Source organism: Anas platyrhynchos, chromosome 3 (assembly GCF_047663525.1).
Source record: "Anas platyrhynchos isolate ZD024472 breed Pekin duck chromosome 3, IASCAAS_PekinDuck_T2T, whole genome shotgun sequence".
Taxonomy (NCBI): Eukaryota; Metazoa; Chordata; class Aves; order Anseriformes; family Anatidae; genus Anas; species Anas platyrhynchos.
This window is the reverse complement of record NC_092589.1, coordinates 70,063,981-70,088,932: the sequence shown is the minus strand read 5'-3', so window position 1 is coordinate 70,088,932 and position 24,952 is coordinate 70,063,981. Positions and strand designations below refer to the sequence as shown.

The 24,952-nt window shown below is 35.9% G+C and overlaps 2 protein-coding genes across 2 annotated transcripts in view; one reads left to right on the top strand and one right to left on the bottom strand.

Annotated features, from left to right (window-relative positions):
- COL10A1 (collagen type X alpha 1 chain) overlaps positions 1 to 18,681 on the bottom strand; it is a 40,577-nt gene extending 21,896 nt beyond the window's left edge. The window contains exon 1 of the mRNA XM_072036092.1: positions 18,408 to 18,681. The gene's annotated coding sequence lies outside the window, so the exon portion shown is untranslated. The remainder of the gene's footprint in view (positions 1 to 18,407) is intronic.
- Positions 1 to 24,952, top strand: part of NT5DC1 (5'-nucleotidase domain containing 1) — a 146,933-nt gene that overhangs the window by 38,799 nt on the left and 83,182 nt on the right. The gene's annotated exons all lie outside the window — the stretch shown is intronic.

Here is a 24,952-nt window from a genome sequence, read left to right as displayed (position 1 = left end):
AGCTTCTTTTTCTGCCTGAAGTTTTTTTTCTGTTTTTTTTTGTTGTTGTTGTTTTGTTTTTGTTTTGTTTTGTTTTGTTTTGTATTTTAAATGAGAGCATACCTTTAAAGACATAACATTCCAGAGCTCTGATTTAGCTCTGGTTGCCACATACTGCTGTTGATTCTCAGGAGGAGAATTTCTACTTATCGATTGAGGGAGTTCCCTTTAGATTAGTTGTCATCACATCTTTCAAATGCTAGGCAGGAGTTTCATTTTTTTCCTTTAATGTGAATTTGGTATCTGAATACTGTGCAATGCCATCGTAGATGCGTGTAAAAATGAACTTTGCAAAACTTAGGTGTGTGGAAATGCTGGGTCCTGCACTTTGGGCACAACAACCCCATGCAATGCTACAGGCTGGGGGAAGAGTGGCTGGAAAGCTGTCCAGCGTAAAGGGACTTGTGGGTGGATATTGGTCAATAGCTGGCTGAATACAAGCTAGCAGTGTACTCAGGTGGCCAAGAAGGCCAACAGCATCCTGGCTTGTATCAGAAAAGACAGAACTAGGGAAATGATTGAAGCGTACTTGACTCTGATGAGGCTGCGCTTCAAATACTGTGTTTGGTTTTGGACCCCTCACTACCATTGAGGTACATTGAGATGATGGAGCATGTCCAGAGAAGAGTTGTGAAGCTGGTGAGGGGTCTATAGAACAAGACTTCTGAGGGAGCTGGGGTTTTTTATCTTAGAGGAAGCTCAGTGGAGACGCATATCACACTCTACCGTTGCTTTAGAAGAGGTTATAGTGAGGTGGAGATCAGGCTCTTTTCCTAGACACCAAGTGATGACGGGGAGTGGCCTCAAATTATGCCTAGTGAGGTTTATGTTGGATATTAAAAGAAATTTCTTCACTGAAAGGCTTGTACGACGTTGGAACAGGCTGCACAGGGAAACGGTTGAGTCACCATCCAGGGAGGTTTTCAAGAAATGTGTGGATGTAGAACTTAGCATGGTTTAGTAGTGGCCTTTCGTACTAAGTTAAAGGTTAGACCGGATGCTCTTAGTGGTCTTTTCCAACCTGAATGCTTCTATGATTCTATGTCCATCTGCTCCTCGCAGTGTACATACTAGAAGAACAACTGCGGCTTCTTCATTCTTAGCAGCCATGCTGCCAAGACCCCCACCTATCTGTAGCCTTTGTAATGCTTGTATCTGAGTTTGCTGTTCCACTGTGGGCTGGTACGAGGTCAGTTGTACACACCCGTCACACAATAATATGGCACACCACAACCTCATTTGGAAAGGATAATTTGCATCTCCACAGTTAACAAACAACTTTCCTCCATACACGTATTCAAGCAATTGTTTTCTGTAAGGAAGGTGAAGTCTTCTACCTCAGATCTGCTTCTAGAACTTCTTCAGGATTTAGCTTCCATGTGTGGTTTCTTTCTGGTGGCCCCAGGCCATAGGAGGATTTAGGTCCATGGCTGTTTGTGTCAGGAGAACTGGCCACTCATGGTCTGGATGCAAACATTTGAATCGTACAGCAAATGGTGCAAAAGATTACAATGCTCTGTTTTTCTACTTAGGTTACATCAAAAAATGCATAAACCAGAAAAAGGTGGTATGAGTTTATTTAAAAGAATTTACATAGACAACTTTGCATAACTCTTAGGATACTTTCTTCACAGGAAATTACTATTCCAAGTATTTCCTCATTCCTTTTTTTTTTTTTTTTTAAATCTTGACAAGGAGCCATACGGCAAAATACCAAGTCACAGAAAAGTGTTCCTTCCCTTTAATGAGATTTAACAGAGCACGCTTCAGGTTTTATGTATTAAAGTATGTAAATTTTTACTATATAATTCATTTAGGAATTCACATCTTATAATGTATAATTTTCTAAAGCTATGTTAATTGGAGATTTATAAAGCACTTTTATTTCTCTATTGCTTTAAAAAAAAAGGCAATGAAAAAAAAACTATTATGAAGATTTTCTTTCTCTTCTGCTGGCATGTGTTCTATTCAGCGTGTATCTCTGTTAGCTGCTTGGGGCCAAACTCAAAATACTAAGGTTAATATATCGCCTTCATAGAAGTAAGAAGGCTTTGATATAATCTAAAAGCATGGTAGTAGCTGTCTGCTGCGTTTCCTTAACATTTCTGCTTTTCCTATATTTATTGAACTATAGTAGGTTGTCAGGTTTCCAGTTCGTCTAGTTAACAGATGACTTCACAGTCTATACATTTTTAGATAAATTGCTTTTTTGTCGGATGGCTTCATCTTTTTTGCTTAGTTTCTTGTCATTCAGGATGTTATCCTATGGTCAATCTCTAGCTGATTTTATGAACAAATGTGTAGAATGGTTAAGTGGATTATTATATACTACGTTGTTGAAGGTAGAGGCCTTCATTTGAAAGGACAGCAACTTTGATTTGATTTCAGCAGGCTGTCAGCACCTGAATATCTTTCAGGATGTTTTTCTTCATTCATAGGCTGATTGCAGATATGTTTTAGCCTGAGGTAGATTTCACAAACACCTGCCCAGCACTTTATCTCATCTGTTTCATTAGGAGCTGTGTTATTAATTTTGGGCAGCAGAAATTTTATAATGTCTTCTAGCACATGCTTGGATTGTAGGCTTGTTGATATATGTTACACATAAAATCATTTTTATCCTTTGTTAATTATGATACAATTCAGTTAGGCATGAACATCAGTTCTGTACTTGCCAGTCAGAATGAGCAATTGTCAGGTTTCAGAAGAATCTTACAAAAACAGCTATTGTATGCTCTCCCTGAAATGGTACTATGCTGGTGAAATTGGAGCTTTTATCTCCCTTTCCAAAAACACGGGGGAGTATTTTAAATATGTACACAATTTGGTCATATAGACGTGAATGTGATTAAGTATTTTTTCAGTCCCAGTTTCTTTAATTCCCTGCATCAATTCTTGAGTTTTCTAAATGTTGATGTGTCAGTTTGAACTTCACCCGATTATGGTTTTTGGTCCTTGTCTGTTGGTTGATGATGATTGTTGGATGATTTTCCTGTCCTTTTGCAAGTAACTTGTATTTTGTGCGACTGGCTTACTGAAGCATCCAAGTCAGTAAAAACAGAAGAAATACTCAGTGGGGCTGAGCTGTGCTCCTCTTGGCCCACTGTCCTGTCTCCAACATAAAGACCAGATATACATGTGTTTCAGGAAAGCACACAAACCTGGAAACGTTATCTGCAGACTGAAGCAAGCTGTTGAGGTAAAACATAAAACTTCATTTAACTCTTCTGGTGATTACTGGTGGACTCGGATAAGGTTGACCTTACTGAACCAGACTTCAAGGTTTGTGTTTACACAATCATTTCATCCCACTTCTCCCACCACTTTCAGTTAGGAGAAGACAGAAACTAATCAGTTAAGTATCATGATGTGTTGTTGCATAGTGTCATTTATGGTTTCATTTCTATATTTTCACTTCAGAAATGCTTGCACTTCATTGTTGGTTGAAGGCCTTTTTAAAGTCTGAGGCCTAAACTCTTAAATTTTATGTTAATTCCCGAGTGAAGCATCAGATGGTTCATTCATTATGTGAGGTGGAGTAACGAATATATACTTTTCTAGCCTGACTGTCTTTTGATGTCTTTTCTCATGCCCATCTTTTCTTACCTTGTTCCTTCCCTTTCCTCTGCTACTCTGCTACTATTCTTCCCTTCTGTTTCTCCTCTGAAGCCTGCTTCTTTCTTAGTCTCAGATCCTTTTATATTTTTTTTGCAAATTGTGCCTCTTGATTTCTCCTATTTAAAAGCCCTTCCTCTCTCTTGTGCTGCTGTTCAATGGAAAATTCCACATTTTCTTTTTTATAAGTCACATAAGAACTTGCTTATGCATGACATATTTTTCATTATATATCTCATAAGGCTTCTAAATAAACGTCGTATAAATACTTAGTTTGGGTCATCATGTGTCCCGATGTATGTATGTCCCACACAGGATAAGAGCAGCTGTCTGATTGACCACCTTGTGTCACTGGCAGCATCAGGAGAGACTCCATGCTGGTGGAAAGAGAATTCCTCTCACAGTCTGCTATTTGACCTATTTCACCCAGTCTGTTTTACCTTTCTGAAGGAACCTGATTTTTCTTAGTTTATTAGTTTCAAAATGTTTTTTTCTCTCTCATATACTGCTTTAAAAATTAGTTGAGTGGTTCCATTTTCATACCTTTCTATTGGTCAGTTTTTTAATTCTTCCTGCTTGTTTGGATATGATCTGAATATTCTGTCTTTTAGATACAGCATGTGTTGTGCTGCTAATATTTACATGTATATATCTGCATATACTTTATATAAGTGTACAAATTGGATAAGAGAATTGCACAAATAAACTTAACAAATCTTATTTATGAAAGGTGTCTTTTGTGTATATGGAAATAGAAAACTTTCTAGCATCATCTTCTCTTCAGCATTTGTTCCCAGCAACATTTTCAGACCACATATGAAAATAATAAATTAAGTTTTTATTACAAAAAAAAATCATAAGTTTTGAAGGAGTGATGTAAAATATATACATATATATATATCAATCCAGACAAACTTATAAAATTATATAGAAAGTGTATAACTGTTTATTTCTAATATTTGATTTCAACTAGCTCCTTATATAGAAACTCATCTTTTCTACTAATTTACATCCAAAAGAGGTCTGCCAATGCCATGCAAGCTATAGCCAAATATAGTAAATATGCTATTTATAATGTTCATCTGCAAACTCAAAAGAAAGAGAAGCATTGTTTTTCTATTATTGAAGGAGTAATATTCTTTGAACTGTTCTTGAGACTTTACTCTTAGGTGTGTCAAAGTCTTTGCTTTTTCAAGTGTTTATTTTATTATTTTTTTCACCAATAAAAGGGCAAATAATCTCCCACGGATAACCACAGCTACATAAGAAGCCAAAACTGTTCTCAAAAAATATTTTTTTCCCTTGCAGGACATCTTGCTTAATTATATATTTGGTCTAATATTAGAAAACAGAGTAAAACAGTTTTAAGTAACGTAATCATCTTCTGAGAAATCTCAATTAATGCTTTTAAGTATAAATCTTAACTAAACTCATTTCTTATGCCTCTAAAAAGTGTTGTTCCCAAAAGCAAATTTAGAAGTAGTTTCAAAATTATTTCAGGCTCTATACACTAAAACTTGTCTCATGTACAAATGATGGGAAGCAAAATGACAGACTTTACTGTTCACCAGAGAAGATGTCTAGACTGACCCCTTGCATTTGTAAGTAGTTTGTAGGATCCTGACTTTGTCCATGTTGACAAAAGTCCTGCCCTAGTCAAAGGTTTTCTATTAGAATAGTCTGCTAAAATAGTCTGAAGTGTGTCATTCAAGGTGGGAAACGAATTTAAACAGGAAAGGCTAAGGTAGAAATAAAGCTGTGGTAGCAAATATGAGTCAACAAAGGAATGCTGTCAAGACTGGCAGGCCGAAAGCCTACATGACCTACCTTAGGTATTTCAGTATTTTCAAGACAGATGCTTGACTGAATTTGCATCTGGCGAGTTCTGAGTCACCAAAACAACTTTTACTTATTTATTTATTTATTGCTAGAGGAGTGAATACAAAACCCTTTCTGTGACTTGTCAGACACACAAATAAATCTGGGAACACTGATTTCTGTTTGAGACTGTAGTAGCAGGTTGTACTTTTCCTCTGACTGTTGTGATTAACTCTTCACGAGTGCTATGTCACATCATCTAATGCTAATTTTCAGTTGGCCCCAGTATGTTTGTTGTACTTCCATTTGAGTTACTGGGAGATTGCCTCTTCTCCAGCAGTTGCAGCTTTATGGGAGGATGTTCCTCAGCATATATCATGCCTCTAGCCAGCTGCACAAAGCATATTCTGCCTTTTGATACTTGGGCCTCAGAGCCCATGGGGACATATTTATACAGCTGGCACCTGACAAACTTCTGCAGAAGTTAAACAGGCCTTGGCTAGAAGCTACGTGAGTGGTGCAGTGCCTGGGCACGGAAAGATGCCTTAGCCAGGGGACATCCATGCTAGTGCAGCTAAACTGCTTCCAGATTGCCACTGCTATGTATGCAGCCAGCGCAGGCTGTACGCAGTCTGCTTACACCTGCCTGTGTAGATATTTCTGCTGTGTTCAAGAGCTTGTATAGAACTGCCAGTTCTGGTCGTGTAAAAATAAATTATCAAATTACAGCAAAAAGAAATAGTGGTACTGTTACAGAATCTGAGAAGAGTGGAAAAAGAAACTGCTGGAGAAGGAAAAGAACTTCTTATTTTGCACCAAAATATTTCCATCTGCATGCCAGAGCATACAAAACTGAAAATTGGCAGGAACCTCCTCCACGCTGCAGTTCTCAGTTGGATGCTTAGTGGAAAGCAGCTTTGGATCCGGATGAGTGAGGAGGCTGGAAATACTATTGTGTGTACTTAGGATTTTGAACTGAAAACCTTCTTAATACTGAGCTGAGAAATATGGTAGCTTGTATGTGACAAATGCTAATGTTTGCAGTAAATATGCATTATCTATTAAGTAGTAGGAAGTGGCAGAAACTTTTAGGTATGAAGTGTTGAATCTGGAGAGGATAAGTCTTGGTATCTGTTACACTGCGTTCCTAGAACTTCACTTGGTGATTGAGTGATTTTAAAGAAAGTAGAAGATAAATATTTCCACACCCATTGGAAAAGCAGATATTTTCCCTTTAGCAAATAACATCTGTTGTAGTTAAACTTATATATGAAATACTGTTTCTGAGAAATTGAAGCTACTACAATTTTTACAAACAGGGCTGAGAAGTCTAAGAGTCCTTATGAATAAAAGCTCCTCATCTATATGGAAAATGAATACTTCCATTGTGTCAGAAGTGATTTTACCATAACCTCCATAGATTTAAAATAAATAAATAAATAAAATAAAATAAAATAACACAACTTCACCCCAAGAAAAATACAAGAGCTTTTGTCTTTCCTCATTTTAAATAGGTGTCGTTTTCGTTCTGGAAATGTAGGTATATCAAAAGCCCTGCTCTACACACTAGACAGTGTGAACAGCTAAATATTTGTGTGACATTAGGTAGCATTAGTTTTTGTCTCCCAAAAAGGCTAGTTCATATAATAGTGTAAGAGCTACTTTCTTTAGCTCAAAAGTTGACTCATGATTTTATTTACTGAGTCAGCTGAATGAGTTCTGTTCATAGCGCATGAGCAGCCCCATATAATCACACAGACCACTCACGGGATTCAGAGAACAATTATCTTTTTGGTTAGTATGATCATGTTTTTTTTTTTCCCTCCGTGAAGCAGGTTGAGTTACAGAAGACCGCTTAATTTCTTTTAAAAACATTGGATGCTGTGCTGATAGAAGCAGTATTGTGGGGATGATTTAAGGCAGGAGGAGCCTCCCAATGTGTGCTAGGAGGAGTAGCGTCTACTGTTACATCAGCCAGCATTATTATAAAGTACAACTTTTGGTACTCAAAAGAGAATTTGATGAGGAAAAAAAAAATCAAGCCAATCAGTCCTGAAAGTTTTATTTTTACTTCTTCTAACTGTTCCAGTTAGATAAATAGGTATAGATACACATCTAAAAATGATTGAACAGAAAATACTATAAATACGCTTTCTTTGAGGATGAACCACAGCTTTCATACTTGCAATGTTGGCTAAATAGAATTTTTATACTAGCCTGATTTAATCCAGTGGAGTATGGATTTGCCAAAACTAGGCATTAATTTGTTTTTTTTAAAAGGAGATGTCCAAGTTGTTCAGTGCTAATACCTAGTTCAGTCACTGTGCTAAATATTTTTTTTTTCTGAAAATAATTTCCAGTTCAGTTACGCATAATTTTCACCTCATGGATTCCAGAAGAGCATAATTTACATTGCTAGTAATACAAAGTTAGCAATTAAGTTTTATGCCTTGAAAGAGCAGCAGAAGCAGTTATATGCACAATATGATATTTCAAGGAATTTTTTCTTTAAAAAAAAAAAAAAAGCCTGATGAAGGTGTTAGAAAATGGCATTAAATTCCTCAGTAACTACATTTCTTATGTCCTCCACAAATGGAAAGAAATCTTAACATTCTAAAATCTGTGTTTCTTTAAGAAAATTTAAAAAGGCATATTTCATTCAAAAAAATGTTTTGTTGGGAAAGTTTTTTGAGGTCTTTGTCTCTGAAACCCTGTTTCATCAACATATTATTGTGAAATGCCAGGAAGTTTGTGGTTCTATTTCATTATGTTTCACGTTATTTGCTCTTATTGAAAGAAAATTAAATATATGCATGTGTGTATGTGACATACAGGTATTTTGAGAAAAGAGGGCAACCTTCAACCTGGAAAAGATGACAGAAGATTAACAAATATTTTCCCATCACTAATTTAGCCATTCCAACTTTGTTATATATGGTCAACTTGTAAATCTGTCTTTACAAACTGGCCTTTTCCCATGAAACCCAACATGTTTACTTTGGCTACAGGAGCTTTGCAGAGACGTGGTAAGAGAGCTGGACAGTGCCAAGTTAGTGGAAAGGTACATTAAAATATTTTAAAGTGAGTGAGTTAAAACAGTGCTACTTATTTATGTCAACTCAAAGTATTAAAATATGTAACTGCTTTCTGTGGTAGTACAGAAAGACTGGTATTCCTAGGTGAGAATGTAAAATGCCACTGGGAGATGGCTGTTGATTATTTGTAGCCTTACTAGAAATACATTATTTTCTGTTACAAGTAGAACTATATGAACTTGCCCTCATCTATAGACCTATTTTGTGTACTTAGCAGTTGCTGGGAAAAAAAAATCGTATTAACACTGAGGATGGAGAAAATTATTTAAATTAATATTGATGGTTTGAGTTTAGCCTGAGAGGATACTGCTGTTTCCAAGCTGGAACGCAGTTGTTCGTTTTATTATCTTTTTTGGTTTGCCTGAGGACTGAAGTCCACAAATTACTGCAGGTCAACTGATCTGCAATTTCTAATTTCTAAGCTTTAAATTTCTAATGCTTAATGCATAGAACAATATTTCTTCATTCTTTTTTGAGTTTCAAATCAAATTTAAAAAAAATCATGTGAAAAACCCAGAAACGTGATTTCCACAAAACATCTGATATAAAGGAATAATACATGTGTCTTTATGTAAAATTTACTAACAAAATTTGGCCCTTCTATGTCTCCTTCCATTGTACTTTCTACATTTCCTAAATCATTTTTGCTTGCCTAATTTGGTTCCAATTGTAATTTTTCATTATTCACAACATATTATAGCTATTTTTTAAATGTGTTTATTTTCCTGTATGCAATAATATTTCTGTATGGTAGAACATAATTACATATGTAGTTATTACATTGTCTGTACAGGTCATTGTACATTTGTGTTTAAGGATAAAATGGAAATGAGCTCATAATAAGAGACATAATAATTTATTGAAAACAGAAGGATTAACCCGGTCTTGGATGGTTTTCCAGAACAGCAAGAGCAGCGTGGTTGTGAGAGATAATAACCCATGTGAAATTTTGCATTAAGCTATGTGATCGTAACAATAACATTTCTCTGTGTAACTTTCTGAACAATTTTACATTCAATTCTTTATTTCAGTAGGACAGCAGAGCTGTGAAAAGACACTTGATTGAGTGAAAACTCCATCACTAAAAATAGCTCTTTCGCTCATCACAGCACATAACAGACACTATGTTGGAGCAGCTTCAGCACCCTCCAGTAGCATTTGTATGTTTATATTTCACATAAAACCGATTCATTCTGTTCCTTTATATTATTCTTTCTCATAGTAGTAAGAGAAATGAACAGAGAAGACCTGGTCTTACTAAGTGACAAACAGGTGACAGTTTTCTTTCTGCATTCAGACTAAAAATCTCTCAAAAGGAAAAAGTGTTTTTAAAGAACAAAAAAGGATACATAACTGAGTGCTAGAAATGTTCTTGCATTTCTAGTTAAATCTAAAGGTGTCTCTGAGTAATTCCCACAGATGTAAACATTATGGTTATCCTGTAAGCTTTATAAACTTGGCCTACAATTTCACACGTGTTTTACTACAAGAATTTAAGTGTGCAGTTTAGCACATAAAATGTCATCTGCATGGGACAGGAGAGACTAGTCAGAGAATTTAGCCCTTGCTTGTTGGAGTACCAGAGTCTTGCTCTTTTATTTCCCAATAGTGCCTACTTTTATGAGTAATTCTAGTTGAATTTAGATGTTACCTTATTTTTCTTTGTAATATAATGCTACTTCCTAGTTTAGTTACTTTCAAGATAGTCTTTGGCCTAACAAGTGATTGGAATAAACCTAAGAAAATTTTAACAGTAAGAGACATTTTTACAAAAGTTAACCTTAACATCTAAAATGCCAAGAGAAGAACTTTATTCCAAATATAACATCTGTCTTTTATTTTTAAACTATGACTTTAAATGATTTCACGTGTTACACAATGTCTTTATCAACTGCATGTTTTTGTACCTCCTAAATTGGATCCCCAACATTTCTGCAAGATAGGTGCTTCTTCATTACTCCTTTTCCCCAAAAATGTCATAGCCATTGGCATTGATTATGTATATTCCCAGGGAAAACTACTTAATTTTGTAAGTAATGTGTGCTATTATGATCTGCTAATTCACAGCAACCACCGACAGAAGGATAAGCCACCAACATGGGTATGGCATCCAAAGCATAATTGTATTCTCATGCAACTGTTTCTGTGCTTTAACTTTGGGACACATGATATAACGAATTACTTTGCAACAAAACAGTAGTGAGTGAATATGTGCTTAGTAGCCTGTGGCAAATGTGAAATTATATGAGTAACTATAGCGTTTATCTTTATGGTCTAAGTCAGTGTGTTACAGCTGAGCCCATCAAATGTGCTGCTACCACCAAAAGGTCTTCTTTGCCCTTTCTCTGTCCTCTTCTCCCCATCCTGTGCTCTTCTTCTTCCCCTGTGCCTTGTGTGGTAACTGTCAGGTTCTTCTTAGATATCTAAAATTGAGATAGCTTTAACTGAGATAGCTAAAACTGACCAAATTTGTTCGCTGGTTTAGTTTTCTCCCATTTTAGACAATTAAAGAATGTCACAGAGGGTTTCATCAGCATTGGATGGAAGGAGCAAGGAGAACAAGTCCATCAGTCATTTGTCATGTTTATATCTTACATAATTCAAGTATGAAAGTGCCTGAAGTTAAAGTAACCATTCTGAATCCCCTTACTTTTCATGAAGTATTTTAATTAATTTTTAATTTCTGCCTTTAAACTCATTATATGTGTTTTATTGCAAACTTGTTACCATTTTCCATTCCTGTCCTCAACAAAGATGCTGTTCCAAGGGAAATGTAATGAGACCACCATACAGAAATGTTTGTCATATAATAAACAACATAGGAAGAAGTGAAAAATGGGGCATAAAGGTGACAGAAAGAAAATTGTCAGGTATTGGCAACAGCTAAGTGAAGTAGAAAGAAGTATGAGGGAGCATGAAAGTGTGCAAGAGGAAAGAGAGAGCAACGCAAAAGGAGGCAGAGTGGAATGTTGGAAGTGTGTTCCCATTGTTCAAAAAAAAACAGCACAACTTTGCATATGCCAAAAAAACAGAAGATCAATAGCTGTGTATTCACTGAAACACAGGCAACATGATGAAATCTATTTAAAACTTCTGGCTGTAGATGATTCCATAAAGAAACTGTCATAAGAATGTCATGACATACTTTGTCAAACAGATGTCCCAGCAGACTTACAATAGTCCTAAGCAGATGCTTGGGGAAGAGGAAGAACACTAAGGAATACAGAATAGTTCTAAAAGATGAAAAAATCAAAAGGCTTTTCAATTTGGTTTTAATTTCATGTTTCTTGGGATTTCAGTCACAGCATTTGAATATTTGGAGTTGACGATACTTTCTGTGCTAAGTGCACCTATCACACTATCTTTTTAGATCCTGATAAAAACTTGTTTTCTTGCTAACTCTTGGTTACCAGATTTGCGTTAAGTTAGATAAGATAATTATTAGGTAATGGATATTTAAATATAGATGCTTTATCTCAATGCTATTTAGATACTGTTAGATTATAAATGTATAAATAAGTGCCTAATAGTATAAAGGTGTTATTGTATGTCCCAGTTAAAATGTGAATGAAATTTAATTAATTGAATGTGAACCAAAAAAAAAAAAAAAGGAAAGGTGCTGCTCAAGATGCCCCAAACACAGACTACAACCACTGTATGTGATGCTTCCTTGGAAACACTAAGCCATCATATAATGTACAGATGAGTCAAATTATTCTCATGTTGATTCTATCTGCGTTAGAGTTGATCACTGCATGCAGTTTTGCTCTCCATGGACAATTCTGATTTTTAAGGGATCCAGTGTGTACAGTCTATTTTCCTTCATTTATTACCTTCATATTTACATCATTACTGGGAAAGATAACCTCTGATATTCAAAGGATCCGTGCATTATTTGTTGATGGGTAGAGAGCTGTGAGGAGTGGCACCTGTGAAACATTACTTCCCAAAATTACTTCTTGAGACTTATACAGATTCTGTCTTAATGGATCACCAGTATGGACCCAAGGTTTGTCTTTCTGCAAAAGGCAGACATTCTTAGTTAAATATCGAGATATTTCCCCCAACATTATTTTACATTTTTCTTTGTGTAAATTGTTGAATAGAATTCTTTGGGTTTGTTGGTGTTGGTTTTTTTGCTACTATTTCCTCTGAACCAGTAATCACTGGTGGTTTATTTATTCCGTGTTTTCCACTTGGAACTAGCATTAAGTCTCACAGAAAGATAACCACTGGGCTAAAAGATAATCTTAGTATGATTTAGCCAGTTTTTTGTTCCTCTATTTCATGTTCAGAAGCTATTTTCAACTGATTTAGCTTTTATTCAAGTTGTGTTATTTGTCTTTTCCCATGTTTCACAAACAGTATTCCATGAGGATCTCAGAATTGTTGCTGGAGTTGAGTTGTTTTACACCAAAAGCACAATCTACAGAGCTGTTTTTTCGTTGTTGTTGTTTCTTGGTTTTTTGTTTGTTTGTTTTGTTTTTATGAAGGAACTCAAATGTGTGATTTTGTGTTTATTCTTGATGAAACTGATCACTTCTTTCTTCAGTGTGAAAGCTGATGGTCTCAGAGTAGCTGGCTACATGTGTGCATTACCCATGGTACTCCTGCACAGAGGCATCATTTTTGAAAGTGCTTCCTCTCTCTAGTGAGTGGAGCCCTATATCATAGATGGTGTGGGCCAGCCATGCAACACAGACTGCATAACTTAGAAGTACTACTGCAGTATTTTCAATTTTAATTATTTTTGCTTTCAATAAAAAATTTCTAGTTTTTCAGTAGAATGATTTCTCATACCCCTACTGTCAAGGCACTCAAAAAGTACTCTAGTAGAAGGAATGTTTAAAGTGATGCTTTGTCTTTCAAGAAGGATGGTACTCATAAAAGGTTCATAAGTAACCTTTCCCTGAATTGTGTAGTGAATGAATATGAGAGTAGGCTTTCCAAATGACAAAATTTTGGAGAGGAATAATTAAACTGTTGCAAGTGATGGCGAGGATAAGGGAACTAATCCTTTCAGAGCATTAAATGTTGAAGAAAAATCACCATTAAGTCAGCGATGACAGCAGTGAATCTGAATGAATTATCTGAATTGGTTTGGTAAACATTTATCCCTTTTCTCATCCCCCAAATAATTAACAACCATTTCCATCCTTAATCTTAATTAAATTTGGCGAAGTCAAATGTATCAAATCTTTAATTATGAAATACATTTCTGCTTTGAACTTGACTCAGAAAATTACTTAATGCAAAAATAAATAGCTCTAATGCTATTTCTTGGAAAGCATTCAAAATGAAAATTAAGCACTTGGAGCCACTGATGTGATTGGTAATTAATAATGTACTGTCTTACGAAAATTGCACAAGGCATTGATAAGTGATTCATAACTGAAAGATCAGGCTGAGTCCACTGGAAAATAGTCATAAAGAGGAAGAGGCTGGTGATTTGTAATCTCCCCATATGTTTTTGCAGAAAACCACTGAGCTTGAAAAGAAGCTGAAAAGCAAACCTGGTACTGGAGGAGCCAAGAATAAGGTTCTTTGCTGTCAGAGTTAAACTCAGTGAAAGTTCAGGCTGTCTCTGGTGCAAGATTTGCTTACACATTAGACAATCCAGAGCAGATCACATACATGAGATATAATGGTAATTTCACTACAGCAGCTACGTTAGTTTGATGTTGTTAATTCCTGTTAATTGCTGTAAGTGATCTGCAAATTACTTGACAAGCTTTTGAAATGTCACTGATATGGTAATTGTAGGCTATGCCTGTATTAGTGAATTGACCTCTGCCAGACACCTGGAAGTCAGTTGTCTACACTGGTAAGTTGCTGAACTCTCCTGGTCATCCTTTTGGCCCAAACAAGTTGTCATGCTGCCAAGTCATCCTTAAGCACTCTTTTGGAGTTACAGAATTTGCCAGGATAGCAAATTTCCCAGCAGGCATTTAGATGGAGGATATTAACCTTTTTTTTCTTTTTTAGTACTGACTACTGTGGCTATGAGAAGACTGCGCCAATTGGTCTCAGGGTCAGAAAGCAATGGTGCTCTGCAGTTTACTAACGATAGAAATAGAGAGGGAAGTGCCAAAACACAACAGGATGTTCTGGAAGCTCTGAAAAATTCATAGACACCAAACAGCAAGTGCTTTAACAGAAAATGTTTTCTAAAAAAGGTGGTCATAGCAAAACAATATTTGATTCAATGAAGTTAATTTGCTTATTCTTAAATGCAGATCCACATAACGTACATTTTATTTTGTCATAAATGTCTTAAACATAAATATCTTAAACAACATTATTAATTATATCTGTAGATAATAGCTTTAAGTAAATTGAAGCAATAGCTTGAAGTAGTAGTACATAGCAAATAAGCCTGGTGGAATAGAAAGATAAATACAAATCTTAAGATTTAACTTACATGTGCACTTAAACACTTTGGAGATCTTTAAGGCTGTGAATGGAAGATATGCTGAATCTTTAAAAATTGCATTCACTAACTGACTGCTAGGGGAAATTAAAGCCAAATCGGCAACAGCTGTGTATAGGGGAAACAATATTGTTTGGTACATTTCTCTCTCCCTCCATCTTACATTGCTAAGGATATTCTCCTTTGATTTATACCACAAAATAATTTAGCCCAAGATTATTAAATTGCATACATTTTTTTCTCTAAGCTGCTTTTAAAAGGCAAAATTATCAATTTGCATGGCAAGCCATGCTGAACTTCTACCAACCACAAAGTCTTAAGTCTTTAATTTCAGGAAGACTACATGATCTATCAGAGAAAAATTTCTGGCACATCCATTTTAAAATGAAGGAAGGGGCTTCTGCAGTTTCTAACAGGATGCTTGGATCTTCTGCACAAATACAAATTTTGCTGTTACATTTGAAAGTATTATTGGCTTCCTTACATGAAAAAAAATGTTTAAAAGTAAGAGGTTTTTAATTCTTAATAATTTGGGGCGACAGTACAATTTAGGCGTAAAGGAAGGATATTTTATCTGTTGTGCTTTCCAGCTCTCTCTGATTTTAATACTGCTTCTGTAGGTAAGGTGTGTGGGGATAAGATCTCTCATGGGTTGTGTTCTCAGTGGGCAGCTCTCACAAATCCCCCTGGACTGGTGGATGGAACCGCTTGAGTGATGGCAAATTGTGATGGGGTGGCGTTTATGTGTTTCTAGGAAGGGACTTTAGGGTATCACTGCCTGTCTCTCATACAATAGCAGTGCATCTCTGAGTCCTTGATAACAGCAGCCAAGCACAGCTGCAAAGGGGGCATACAACATGCTGAAAAGCTTCAAAGGAAGACCAGAGCTCAGCTGCCAACTGCCGGTGTGTGACACAGGTAGGAGAGCAAGGGGTAGTCTCATGGTCAGTATGCAGATCTCTGCAGATGAAAACTATGTGCAGCAGATCACCTGGATTTTCCATGTCACAAATGGTCCCAAAGACCATGGTGGGATGCAGGATGAGCCATTTGAACAGACCTCCTTCAAGAGGTGGTGAGCCATTACAGAGTTTGTATTATCAATTCAACCGCAAGTGGCCATAAACGTTAAAATTTAGTTTTGAGCCCCGAATCAGCCTTACTAAGGTTAGGTGCATGTGGAAATGCAAAAAAAATATTGAGCACAGTAAATCCAGTGTTAGGAGCTACAAGGCTGGACTGAGAGAAGGTGAATTTTGATATGAGCAGATTTTAGGTGCAGCAGGGAGTCAGAAGGAGTGGATCAGGGAAAGAATAATTATGGGGGAGTACTTGGGTGACACAAGCTTAAGTAGAAGAATTTGATAGTGAAAGGATTGGAAAGAAATTGGAAGTAGAGGTGAAAAACAAGATGTTTTGGGGGAGCATTGTGGATGAAGGAAAGCTATAAGAATCTTATTTGCCTTAAGCAAAGTTATAAAACAAAGGTAGCACTCATGGTCTGTACTTGATTCTCTACTTCCCTGCTCTTCCTATATAGGAAGGCTGTGGAGCATAACTGAGAGCTGCAATTGTGCTTTTGTTCTACATACTCATTTTGGAGCACATTTACTTAGAAGTGTCCTGGTTTTCCCACACAAGGCCAAGGATACATCTTAGTAACCCTTATGGCAAAAGCTCTAGTAGAACTGGTTCAAATGCTTTTAAGTAAATATGCCAGAGATGTAACATGGTATAAAAGATCATAATGTAAAATAATATAATAAAAATAACAGTATTATAGTCCACAAGTTGAGTAGGTGTTGAAAATATTGAGAAAACTGTAGTTCTTTGAAGTCATCACCATGTATCGTTTAATTTCGTGTATGCAGGAAGTGTGTGGGAAAGATAAACCCTTACCTGCACTTGACAGTATGAGCTGTAGCATAAGACATGAAGATAAAGTGACAGAAGAAATTGTGTTGGTGGCTTCCTAAGCCAAATTTGGGTCCTCCTGTAGAAATGTGTAACATGGAAACTCTCTAATAAAGATTTTTTGTTATTTTTTGAGATTGACTTTGAAAATGTTAAAAATTTGTCCATGTCTGTAAAATGGAGCTATAGCAGTTGGCATGGTGAGGGTCATCTGGAATCTGCATTGAAAGTTTATTTTTCTCCATTCAAATATTCGGCCGGCATTCAAATACTAAACTCCAGAAGTTTTTAGGTTAGATAAAGTCCATAAGACAGTTTGTTGATGTTCACAAAGTTCAAAGTAGGATTTTCAGGTACAACTTATTCATTAGAATTTACTGGGTTTTAATAGACTGTAAAAAATAAATAAATAAATAAATCTGAAGCACAAAGAACTTTTCTCCCCTTTTTGGCCAAAACCCAGCCAAATCAATTTAGAGGAAATCCTGGAAGGTAACAAAAAGGGAAAAACAAAAACAACAACAACAAAAAAAAACCTGTCATGCTAGGTACTAGTTCAAATAGCGTTTAAAGTAAAAACTAAAGACAATTTTCAATGCAGCCTCAATTTTAATGCTGTGATAAGCACCTTCCAAAAAAAAGGTCATTTTTTAAAAACTATTCTTCCACTTTTTTCATGTAGCAGCATTTCCAAAGTATTTAAACAATAAAAGCAACCATCAAAACAGATAAATATTTAAAATTTATTATAAATAAATATTTTTTTAAAAGTGTTTGTTTTAAGCCTAATTTTTCATTACATTTGTGCAACACACTTTTTTGTTAAGCTCAAGCAGTTTTGCAAACTGCTACTGTAAGTGTTACAAGGCTGCCCTGGATTATTTTAAACAGGACTTTTAAACGTATAGGAAATATTCATTGTTAGTAATCTGTTAAATGATCAGGCTATTAAAAATATAACATGCTTAATCAGGGAGACAAGTAGTAGAACATTTTTTGAATTGGCTTAACAAGTAGAAGAAAATCTCCCATTTAAAATGCATCCCTTTGGAAATGAGCTAATTAACATCAGAAATAGTTTTCTGATTTTGTACATTACATGAAAGAAAATGAAAAGCATTTGAAGGCATCACTAAGTCATTCTGCAATTCCAGCACTGAGTGTAGCACGAGTGGAATACTTAGTGCTATTTTAACATTTGTATCATTTCCCGAGACTTGAATGGAATGTCTTTTTCCAACTTGCAGTAATGTTTATTACTCAATTTTTCAATGCATACTAGCATAATCATAAAATCTAAGCAAAAAACAGCATATTTTATGAAGCCTCTTGTTTGATGTAATAAACTGAGTTATTTTTCTCTTTAGAAAAGACTGTATTGGATTTCCTTCTTTAAAAACAATATTGCTGGGGGAGGGTTGTCACTGCTCTGTATTTTAATCAAGGATCTAGTACCTTTTAGAGTGTCCAGCTACAGGAATGCATGTTTGTCCTACCTTTCAGTTGAATGAAGGCTGTCCCTCGATAGAGGGAGTGTCTCCTTGCCAGCTGTCACCAACAGTCACTGTTTTCTTAACTCAGAGGTGCTCCTCTTGCAGCAGGCATGATTCACAGGAGTGCTCAGCAAGCATTTCGGAAGAGTTAAAATGAGGCAGCCCTCTAATTCAAAAACCCTTTTTTGGTGGCTTTTGGACTTTTTAACTTATTGAAAAGCTGAGCTGAATCATATGTTGGCTACTGAATGACGGGTCTGCCTTCTGATTCAGTTCCAGGAGAGAGTAATTTTTTGTTTTCCAGCAGAAAATGGCTCTGTATGAGAGGTGGAAGGGGACTGGGGATTCTTACTCTTTTAACCTCCAGATTATTGTTTATCTCTATTAAAGAGGAGCGTGAAATGTATTTGACATGTCTCTTTAATGTCACAGGCTTCTTAGAGAGTAGAAAACAAATTCTTTTATGTTCTGTAATTAATAAAAAATGGACAAAAAGTTATGGCATTTTCCCATGTGTGTTATTCTATTCATATCCTTGAAGCAAAACTCAGATTTCAGAAAGGGGCAATAAGCCTCCTAGAAGAGCTTACAAATTCTTTCATTTTTCTACTTCTGTGAAAGTGCTACATGTACACCAGTCAGATATAACATCTATGGTTTTTTTTTTATTTATTTTTTATTTTTTCCTGTTAAGGAATGATAGGTAAATCCAAAGTATTAGTGTCTTGGCTGGAATCCAGAGGTATAATCTCAAATCAAATATTTTCTTCTTTCTACCTTTCCATTTCCACTCCTGAATCTATTCAAATATTTGATTTGGGTGATTTGAATATTCCATCTTTTAAACACGTCTTTCATGTCTAGTGTAGTCCTATACCACACTTTCAAAGATGACTATGTTGTGCTTCATTGAGTCATGTATTTTAGCTTGTTTTCTTGTTTTATCTTGTTGGATTTATCTTGTTGATATCTCATGTGCTGATACTTATATTCAGCATAAACAGTTCTCTGTTATAGAAGTAAGGAAAATTTGCTCTTGGATTATTTTCAATCTCTGATGTGGCCCTGGAAGAACAAAACAAAGATTAGAAAATTAAGTATAAATCTTGAAGATGAGAGTGACGGGTGTATATCCCTTGGTTGGCATGTCTTTTTTACAGTCACTTTTTCATATTACATTTCTCTGTGGTCAGACTTGTATCTACACTCTTGAGTGGTTCTTTTATAGCATTATAATTACAGTATTATGTTATTTGAAAATGAAATGTCAGAAGTTACATGCTTCTGTCAGTTTATACAGATAATCCTAATTATCATGTTCCCTGCACCTTACTTTAAAAGACATTTTAAAACATTTTCAAAACATAGTGCAAAATATCTTAAAATTTATATTTCAACATTATAACCTGCTTCATGGCCTTGACTTTTATGTAAAATGATGTGGGAAAAACTTTTTATTCTCATTCTTCTCTGCGTGCAGCCAAAATCTTGCAAGACTAAATTGTCTAGATGTTTTTGATCCTGCTACAAGGAATATATTCTTTGAGAGCTGCTTGTCTGCCTGATTTCTATTTGAGTCCATCCACAGTAAGGAGGAGCAGGTTTCCAAGGTGACAATAATTTCATTCAAAATGCAAGTCACTTGCTAAACCTGAAGTGAAAATCATTTGGGTGAAAATTGTGGTTTAATGCCATAAAGAGGAGTAAGTGGGAATGCCAGCTTTGCAGCATTGCTGCTCTGGAGGCAGCAACTGCATTCATTTCTATGGCATTTTTGGCAATGACTTTGGGAGAGACTGAATTGCAGAACTTCTCCCAATTTCAAGGCTGTCACCAACTCTGCCTTGTGAGACAAAAATTCTGCCTATCAGGACAGAAATGTAAATAAACTTCTAGTGTAGAAAAAAAAAAAAAAAGTTAAAAATGCTAAGGTTTCAAATGTGACACATGGAAGTGAGGAATGTTAGACTTCTGTTCTTTTGCAACCTTTTTCACTTCTACCACACATCCACATGATGAAAATACATGCTTATTTGCCAGAAGTCCCTACAGGATCTAGGCACACGTTGACTGATGGTTGTCACTACATGGGTTTTGCAGATGTGGGATATGTAGGATAACAAAGTAGGGAAGTAAAGGAGAGAAAGAGCACTCATGAACCTGGTCAACCAATGTGGGAGTGCTGGAGTTGATTTCAGACATGTAGTTCATATGCAAAGGACAGTAAAGCATACAATGTCACTGAAGTCAATGGCAAAGCTCCTATAGGCTTTCGTGTACAGGATCAGATTCCAGACTGCCTCCACCCATCTCTTTGCAGGTGATCGTTCATTTTGTGCTGTAACTTTTACCACCCTTCAGGCACAAAGGGCTTGACATGCAGAAGGTCAGAACAGAATGGTGTAATATAAGTCAATAGGTTTTCTGTCTGTAAATAAATTTAGAAAAAACAAAAAGGCTCCAAGGAAAGGTGCATCCAGAATCAGTGGATATACATGCCACAGCATCTCCCTACTTCAGGGAACTGGGGATCCTTGTAGTAGGTAGATAATAAAATACCAGTATTTCATAGGAATCAGATAAATGTTCATAAATATTTGTAAAACTCTCAGATAGTGAGAAGGTGGGTGGTAATACTGGCAGTCATAAGAAATCAACCTTAATAGAGTTGTGTGCAAAATATTTATGCAGACATGTAAAAGGCTTATAGCAATAGGGTGTTGAGCCTGGCATCTGAAAAGGTGAAAATGAAGCTGCATGGTTATAAAGTAGAAGGAATATAATAACATTGTATTTTTGGCACTTCAGTCTTAGTTGTTTGTTTCACTTCATGGATGCATGACTTTCTTGTTATGATAGATCTGACAATGAACGTAACAATTCCTAACCAATATTTACTGGGTTTGCCCTTTAACATGAAATCCCTTAAAATATCTCTTTAAATTCTCAGTTTAGGACCACAATATCTGCAGTCAAGAGTGTCAAGTGCTGCAAGAGTGTTAAGAAAGACAGGAAATGACTGTTTGTAAGCTGTCAGGGTCCTTAAAAAACTTGCTGCATCTATGAGCTGGAATTCAGGTCTTGGTCTGCTGTGATTATTTTATTATTTTTTTTAGTTAAATTCAATTCCCTTTGCCTTTCACATGTCACTGCTAGGTAGTTAACTTGGCTGGCATGAGGATGGGATAAACCGTAGTTCTTCTGCAACAGATCATTCCTTCTTTCCCTCACCCTTCTTATTTCCCCAGTCCTACTTTCCCATGTCGGCTTCCTTGCAAATTGCCACCCCAGTTCTCTTCAGGATTTGGTCGTTTCTGGCATTTTGTCCCTCTCTAGATTACCAAGGTAACTGAGAAGCTCACTGCTCTCAGCTGTACTTGTGGCGTGATGCCACTTCTCTGCTGCGGGAAGGAATGACAGGCGAGGTTCTGCTCTTGCTAAGGAGGCTTAGACTAGGGTGTGTTGAGTTTCTACACAGGAATAATGAATTAATCCAGCTGGCACAGAACTGCCATGTGGGAATGGAAAAGGCATAGGAAAGATGGAATCTTTGGAGAATTTAACTGCATAAATCTATAATGCAGTTTTCAGAAGTGTTTCAGATTGTCACTGAAACAAAGACAGAGCACTTCAACACCAGGAGACAGCCTGTTCTGTTACATAGTTTTAAGGATCTGTACTACAAAAGAAAAAGTAAGAGTTTCTTATTAATATGATTTTTAGATTAATTCTTCTGACTATTTGTGTGAGATTAGAACATTATTATGTTATTTGCATTCATGGCAGTGGTTACACCATTTTCCTGAAACACTTTAAAATGTTTTAAAAAGGTAAAGAAAATGATCATGACATGACCATCTGGCCTGGAAAATCCTGACTAGCTGGTAAGTTTAGGATTCTGGAATGGAAATGCCAACTCACCCTACCTGTAGTTATGATGTGTTAGCTGTATATTCATCCTTTTCATGCCTTTTTCACAGCAAATAAAGCCCCTGAAGGGCAGATGTATTTTGAAAATCTTGTTTTAAAATCTTGTAAGCTTGTTCTGATTGTAAGCCAACACTTGGATTGTTGTCTTGAATTACTCATCATTGCAATACCTGTAATACTAGATAAAAGCTCCAAAATCAGGACATTGATACAAACTGATTTTGTTGCAGTTAATCCAGCATACATCAAGTATATAATTGTGATTACTAAAATACGACTTTTCTAATTTAGAATAAATAAAAGATAATTAGGTCACATTGATGTGTAGTCACATTTCTTGTTTTTCCTCAGGAATGCATAATACAAATTTCTGCAAATAAATTATGTGGCAGTATAAAATACCTCAGTTGACTTCTGAAGTGTTTTGCTACCAGATACCTTGCTTATTCTCTTCATTAATGGCATTAAATCATAAAATTGTATTCAGCTTTCAATTACGTGAACATATTTAGTGTAGCTTGTGTTTTTTTCTCCTCAAACTAAATATAAGTGCACATTATCCAGTTCTGCTCTAGTGAAACAAACAAAAACAACATGTAGGATCTTAGCTGGTAAGGAGGAAGAACCTGAGGGGCATGGGTTATTTTCTGTTATCAGTTGTAGTTGTTTTGCTTCCTTTAGGAATAAGGATTTAAGGTCTTCTACATCAGTCATTCCCTAATTGTTTTTACATCCGAGTTGTCTTTTCCTGCTGCAGGGATGTAGCTGTGAAGATTTTAGTCTTTCTAAGATGGATTTCCTTGACCTTCAGGCTATGATGCAGTCTTTAGTTTGGATTATAAAATAGTCAAGAATGCAAATAATTGCTTATGAAACATAGAGGTGAAAACATGGGTCTAACCTGCTAGCATCTTTTCTGGTTGTGTATTTATTTATTTATTTATTTATTTATTTATTTATTTTTCCTTAAAGACTGCCTGAAAGTAAGGAACTCCAAAATGAAAATACTAATTTATTCTGAAAGCAATTTTTCTTTGTTTGCTAAGCAAAATGTGACTTTCTGAACTTTCTGAATCCAGATAATTAAAATAAGACATATAATATGTATATTTAATCCTGACATGTGTTGTGCCTTATGTTAGCAAATAGTGTTTTCACTGTTGCATGCTTTTTCTATTGTTTTGTTTCAAGTTGTTTAAAATGAAGAAAAAAACTTATCTGGTATGTAGGTGACCTTAAGGGTTTTTCTCACGGTGGCATTAAATGTGATAAGAAATTTAAACACCTTGTATTTTTTATTTAAAATAGTTCAATTATTTTTAATGGTGAATTAGATTTATTTCTGGTCATGTATGAAGTGACATTCTAAAATCCAGGTCCTTGGCAACACTGGATTGCAAGTGAGTGGAATAAATTTCTAGTAGTTAGTTTTTGTAATTTTCAATGCTAGTTGGTGTTTTTTGTTTGCTTGTTTTTCTATTCTGTTCTTCCATTTAATACAAAAACTGCTACTTGAATTTTCTTTTCTAAAGACAGTTGTGCAAGTATCTAACGTTTCCATATGAAGCAATAGTTTTAGAATGACATGGGTGTGTGGTGATTTGGGATTGTAGATTGCAAGAACTTCACTGAACAAAGAAAACCTTAGGGACAATCAGTAGAATCAAGGGGAAGGAGGGATTGTTTAATTTTGAACTTGCATTTTGCTGCTGGAACTCAGTGCAGTTAGTGAAATCAGCAGTTGCTCTGTGGAGTTGCATAACTGTATAGGAATCCATATGGGATTATTGTAACAGTCCTAGCAGCGCTGGTGACTATGTAAGTTGCTGTAGGCTAGGACAGACTACATATAGCTAGGCAATAATGCACGTAATAACCTTATTCTCATTAGAAAGGGAAAACATCTTCACACAGCAGCTTAGTTTTAAAATGTAAGGATATAACTAACACAAAAGTACAATGATGCTCAGAATTAAATTTGAAATAGTATCTGTTCTCACTTGCCTTCCCTGAAATTGCTGCAAAGGAATATTGCACACACCATATATGTCGTACATTGTGCTTCATTGGGAATTGGATAATTCATAAACCTACATTTTAAATATCTTATTGCTTTCTCAGTTAATGCTTGTAGTTCTGATGTTGGTTAACACTTTGCTTATAGGTTCTTCCTCATATCTTATTTTACAAGCCCATATCTACCTTAAACTATCCATATTGTTATAATGGCTGCAGCCTAGAGTATAAGTGATTCCCAAGGAAACTAGAAGGAAGCAAAATGACCCAATTGGTCATGTATTCTGCAGATCCCAGAATCATTTATTCTTCTCCTTTCTCTGTTTTTGCTTGAGCTCTCTCCCCTTGGGTAGTAGTTGCTGAACTTCTGTTCAGGTAATAAAATTTCTGTGGCAGGTAGAATTCAGATGGGGCACAGAAGCCCCATGATATCAATTATATAATGTGGGCTTCTTGGGTTTCTATTCCACTGAACAGTTATAGAATGGTTTAGATTGGAAGGGACCTTAAAGACCACCCAGTTCCAAATCCCAGCCATGGGCAGGGACATCTCCCACCAGACCAGGTTGCCCAAAGCCCCATCCAGCCTGGCCTTGAACACT